General features: G+C 36.9%; 1 long non-coding RNA gene across 2 annotated transcripts in view; it reads left to right on the top strand.

The window, feature by feature from the left end:
* LOC116283470 (uncharacterized) overlaps nucleotides 1-6,000 on the top strand; it is a 344,010-nt gene that overhangs the window by 234,841 nt on the left and 103,169 nt on the right. Inside the window, exon 3 of one of the 2 annotated variants that reach the window (XR_012059201.1) lies at nucleotides 4,717-4,773. The exons of the other annotated variant lie outside the window; for it this stretch is intronic. This is a non-coding gene — a long non-coding RNA (uncharacterized lncRNA). The remainder of the gene's footprint in view (nucleotides 1-4,716; nucleotides 4,774-6,000) is intronic. 2 annotated transcript variants of the gene reach the window in all.

Below are 6,000 nucleotides of genomic sequence, written 5' to 3'. Positions count from 1 at the left end.
AATGACGTCTGTGGGTACCAGGCAGCAGGGTGTGACCTTGATGTGTTCAGAAAGAGATCCTGGTTGCTTTGCATGAGGTTTGACTCCTGTGTCCCCATTTGTTAAGTTCACCTTTCTGATTTCATGCAACTTACTCTTATCGCCGCCATGTCCTTCTTAACCCAGCATTTCTTTTGAAATGTCCATCTTTCTCTAAGCATGGCTTTGTAAACGACTAATCACATTTGTTTGTTTTAATTGAACAAATATGTTCTGTGTCTTGGGTACAAGTGATGGCTCCTAATTGGTTACATGCTAGCTTGGCTCACAGTTTCAGAGGATGGGGTTTCTCTGGTTCTGGCCGGGGGTGTGGAGGGGGAGATAACTTTAAAGCTTGATTAAAGCAAGTTTCTCTAATGTCAGGGTTCCCTATAAAGAAATAGACATAATCCTGAAGGAACAATGGAGGCTTGCTTGCATTTAGAAAGTTAGAACAGAAGTTTAAAAAAACAACCCTTGGTCCAATTTTCAGCAGGATTGTATAATGTTCAAAAAATGAAAAAAATCCCCCCCACTTGTAACCACAGGAAGCCAAGCATTAAAGTCAGAAAAAAGAAACCCCTCAATCCCACCCCCAGAATGAACTGCACCATATTGTTTTCCTTTTGTGCTTACCGATTTCAGATTTTCATTTTCTGTACATTAAAAAGCAAAGGAGACTTTAAAAAAATATATTCGTTAGCGGTTTCTGTCTAAATCTCATCATCTAATTATTTTCACAGTGAACATTTGAAATGGCAGAAGCAGTTCTGCCAAGAGCCTTCTCTCTCTGGATTCCAGGAGATGTTTCACAATAATTAGAAACCCCAATGGGTCTCTTAAGAACCCTTAAAGGGTTCCATATGCAGGATTCCATATGAAGTGGTACAATGTGTAGTTCTTCATTTCCCACAATAGGGCCTGACAGGTCTTAATGTATATTATTACATTAAATGAGATGCACATTAGTTGGTCAGACTGCTGGGTAGCTGGCCCCAGTTCACTGAGAATATACAAGCCAACCTGGTAACCCCATTATTTGACCCACCCTAGTCCATGCACACACATACAAAGTTGTATTAGTCATTGTGCAAGTACTCAAGTGCTAACTGGCTTCTTGGACCTTGTCCTTAAGTGTGGAGCACTGGGTTCATTGATTTTACTGGAATTGTAAGATGTATTAATGTATCTTGGGAAATGTTTGGGCTAAGCTAAATATCTCTTTTCCATTGAACTGCTAGAGGTCTTTTATTTGTTTTTTGGAGGATGAAATACAGTAGCTAACAAAAGGCCCAAGGATCAGAGTGTCCTTTATTTAAAATATATGATTTGGCTAGATCTTAGCATTCTCTGATCCCTTGTTGCTATGGCATTTTGTATTCAGGTAGCAGGAAACACTTAGATGTAGACAATATTGGACACCTGGTCAGACCCATTTATTTACCATGTTTTGCTGAGCAAGCAGGACTGACTACCAGCCATATTATGACTGAGAGAAGTTGAACTGGTATACTTTCGTTGACAGTAAAATGTTGTTTTGTACTTACAGGTTGTACGTGGTTTATTGGACGGGCAGTGAATCTAAAGTCTTTGGTCCCCAGGTTGTTGACAGTTTAGGAGACTTTGATTCACAATGCTTTGTGCATCCTAATGAGGCCATAGGGTGTAACTCAACAAGACCTCCAAAGAAGGCAGTTGGTAGAGCAAAAGAAAAAAAAAAAAGCTTCTTTCCTTGAGGGTTTTATGTTCTCAGTAAACTAGATATCTGTATTCTTGCTTAAGAAAATCTGTTAGCTTTTCTAGAAACCAAAAAACCTTAGCAATATTTTTATCTTGATAAGCTGTATACCCACCACTCACCTTCATCCTTAGGAAATACCTCCTCTTTGCCATTGTCATTTTACTGCAGTGACCTGCTTATGGCATTTACAGCTTTCAAGAGTTGAGGCATGAAATATGAACAAAGAACAGCAGACCATGTCTCATAATTGTGTAGAAGAAGGGTGCCTCAGCCCAGCATTTGATAGATGACAATTTGTTTCTGTCCCTTCTCCCTGCAAATAAGTAGTCAAGGTAGGAATGCCAAGTTTTGGAGATGACGCATTTCAATATTATTTTGAAAATATTAAATGACACCCTCTCGTGATGGAAAAAAGCAGCAGGTGGGCTGATCTCTTGAGGATGTTTAATTCATTTTTATGTCTGATAGTAATTGGGTACAAAATGAGGAATCCAAATAAAAATAGGAATAGATGATTTTATATTACTTTTAGGAATCAGAGCATCAAGATTTTATGTGCTGATAAAAGTTGGTTTTTTTTAATAAACAGATAATTTCTTGCCAGATTAACATGAGCTAATCAAAGGTGAGAAAGTATAAGAGATTGCCTCTTCCTAACTCTTGACTCCCTCTAGTTCTTTAACCTAAATTATCATTTAGTGACATATAGAGGCTAAATTTCTCCACCAAAAGCCATTAGTTAAACAGCTCTTAGCAGATCTGCTGCCTTTTCTTGGTTCTATATATAGCACAGATGTTCTGCAACTAAAGATAATTTGAATTAAGAGATTAACAGACACACACTACCATATGTAAAATAGATAAACAACAAGGACCTACTGTATAGCACTGGGAACTATATTCAGTTTCTTGTAATAACATATCATGTTAAAGAATCTGAAAAGAAAATATATGTTTGTATGTATACGTATAACTAAATCACTTTTTTGTACACCTGATACTAACATTGTAAATCAACTGCACCTCAATAATTTTTTTTTAAAAAAGGGTAAATAGAAACAGGAGGTAGAGTATGAAGGTGGTACAGTAAAGGACAAAAGTGAAGACTCACCCTCTATGGATGTTCTCATTCAATAGAAAGGACAGAATAACATATTGGATCATGTCTCCTGAGAGATATAGAAGCGCTTTCGCATTTGGAAGGAAAGAGAACTGGAGGCACGAGATCTCTGATTAGGAAACAGGGAAACGTCCAAAGGTTCTTGAAGAGGAACTCACAAGAGAAGAGGAGAGAGGAAAGGTCTATAAGAAATAAGGTTAAGAGCTGCAAAGTTTTCTCCCAAAAGACATTCATAAACATTCATATGCACATGATCATCTATGCACTCACACACACACACACACACACACACACAACACAATAGCAGTTTGGGGGGGAATAAATCTGATGGCAATTTTGAACTCCAGCTGCTCACATTTAGCACAGAGTTATTTTCAGGGTGGCCAAATCATGTCACCAGTACTGATTCCCACTCGGGTATTTGGAGACCTGGAAATCAGTGGTGACAGGATAACCTATGGCATTGACCAGAGAAGGGAATCTTGTCACTGGGGCAACAGATAGGAGAAAAAAGCCTGCATCAGACTCTGAAGTTTTTACATATCTTTGTGGTGCTCTGTGCGTGTGTGGAACGAGGAAAGTGGGAAAAAAAGAAACTTTATTTTGTGACAAACTCATGAGGTCATTATTGGTTCCAATTTCAGATAAAAATATATCATGTTACAAAATCATTGCTGCAATTCACATATACTTATCGCTGAAGAGGGAACTTGAGAGAATCCATCTCATCTACACTTAGAACAGCAGCTTATGTAGGTGCTGCTTACATGCACATAGGTTAACTCAGGGCTACTCAAAGTGTGAACTGGTGCCAGTAAGAAAATGCTGTGTTACTGGTTTGCAGTGACAGAAGTCTAGAAATTGAGAGTCTAAGTTTTGAGACTTCACTAGCAATATAACAGAGTCATTTTTTATCTGTTGAATCTAATAAGAAAAAAAAGTGTCATATTTTAAGTCTGTTTTCTCATTTTTCTGAATAATACATTTTTGTTGCCTTTTATAAAAGTTTGAATCAAGGTGAATTAGTAACTTAGCCAAAATAAGCAACACTGGTCCTCTGTCACAGATAGTTTGAGAAGCACTGGCCTAATTGAAATGTTGCAGTAATCCATGAAATGGATCATGATTTTGCCTACCATGTGGGCTCATTTTCTGTTTTAATCTCAGATCTTTAGCTTCTTTGATAGCTGAATGCTTAATACACAGAGCGTAAAGTATTCATCATTGGAATACTAGTCACAGAAAGCTGTTCTGCCGAAATATCCAGGACCAAATACATTTGAGAAACAGTGCATATGCTGTTCTTGCCTTAGATATTCACAATTCGTGTTAGCATCCCAAAGATTCTGAGAAATTTTGCAATAAACAAAAACGATCAATTTAGCAAAGTTTCCCAAACTTCATTGGTCATAGAGCTCTTTGTATCCTGTAGTACCTTAGCATATCCTGTGAAAATCATGTTCCATGGAACATGAATTCATTTATTCATCACTGGAGGCCTCAGTGAGAGCTGAAAAGAAGAGTCAGGTGGCAGTAGATAATGCGAAAGGAAAGAAATGGGGAGTGCACATACTTTATAATCATAACCCGAGTAATATGTTGATTCCATGCAGACTGGTATTCTAATATGAAACCTTGCCTTTTCCCACCCCTCTGTCATCTTTCCACCTGCCTTTTCTAAACAACCCTCCCTTCTCAGCGGGCCCTTTCTTCACATACTTAAAGTAAGATTTCTGCTCCCCTCGAGGCTTCACAATGGAGCCAGAAATTATATAAAATTTAGGGATTTTCTAGTTTTCTGACTTCTAGACATCTGGTTCTTTCTATTTATTTCCAGGCATTTAGTCAAACCCCGCTGATTTGGACTAACAAAGGAAAAGGTCAATCTAATTTGGTAAGAAGTCTGCTTTACAGGATATTTTTAAAGTAATGCAGTTTTAGTTGTATTATCTTAAAAAGCTCATTGTGCCAGAAACTGATTTTGGAGATAAACATATATACATATACATGTGTCCTATTTTATAGAATGACATCAATGATTTGTACTAACTGAACTTAAAATAAGGTTTTGTATTAAGTTTAAATGTACATTCCTCCCCACCTACCATTTATAGTGATTATAAAATCACTTTAATTTGCTATAAAATATATTTCTAGACAAATATATACTTTATTGCAAGTCCTATCTCAAAAACAACTGTTCAGATCAGTGAATTTCAAAGAATGAAGCTTGCTTGCATTTGGTTTCTATCCTCACTAATGTAGGAAACATATGAAACATTGACAAAAGCAAAGAATTCAGACTCTCCATGCTCTTCCTTTCCAAATATTTACTCTGAAAATGAATCTTTATTTTTGAAGGCAAAAAATACACTAATTCTCACTGTCTCACCTCGTAATTATCACCCTACTTTATTTCTCTCATAGTAGTAATCACTGTCTGAACTTACAGTGCGTATTGACCTTATGTATTTTTTGCCTCTCCACATTAGCTTGTAAGCTCACAGAAAGAGGTAAATCCAATCTTTGTGGAATAATGTAGGAGAGGGTCCACTTAGAATTAGCATGTACAAAATAGGAGCCCAAACAGAGGAACTAATAAAGGTGGTCTAGAGATCACCGGCCCTGTTGGATCTCCTCATCTTCACCATGACCACCTGCACACAAAGGTTGCCTGGCAAACAAAAGAGGGAAAAACAAAGAGTGTTCCCCTTTGACAGTATTCAGTTTACCTCTTGAGAAAGACTAAGGCTTCTAAAGGTTATATCACTTCTAGTCTAATGACCATCTCAACTTTGCCAGCAGACTTGAGAGTAAAACCCTCTAGTTGACAGTTTCTACACCAGACATAGATATCCAACAAGCTCATCAAAAAGAAGGTCTATAAGAAGAACATTATTCCAACTACCTAAAAAAAGTCCACAATATCCTTCATGCCTAAACAGAATGCATAAACAAGATTTTACCAGAAGTATAAGAAAAATAAATAGCACTAATGAAATTTTTAAAGTCCAGAACAACTAAACATAAACAAAGAGATATTTCATGGAATATAAGTGAACTAAAAATTCACATATATTAGTAAGATACGGAAAGATATTGTTGCCTCTATAAAAAAAGA

This window comes from Vicugna pacos, chromosome 15, assembly GCF_048564905.1.
Source record: "Vicugna pacos chromosome 15, VicPac4, whole genome shotgun sequence".
Lineage (NCBI taxonomy): Eukaryota > Metazoa > Chordata > Mammalia > Artiodactyla > Camelidae > Vicugna > Vicugna pacos.
Note: the sequence above shows the minus strand (reverse complement) of the source record. Positions and strands in the feature narration are given on the sequence as shown.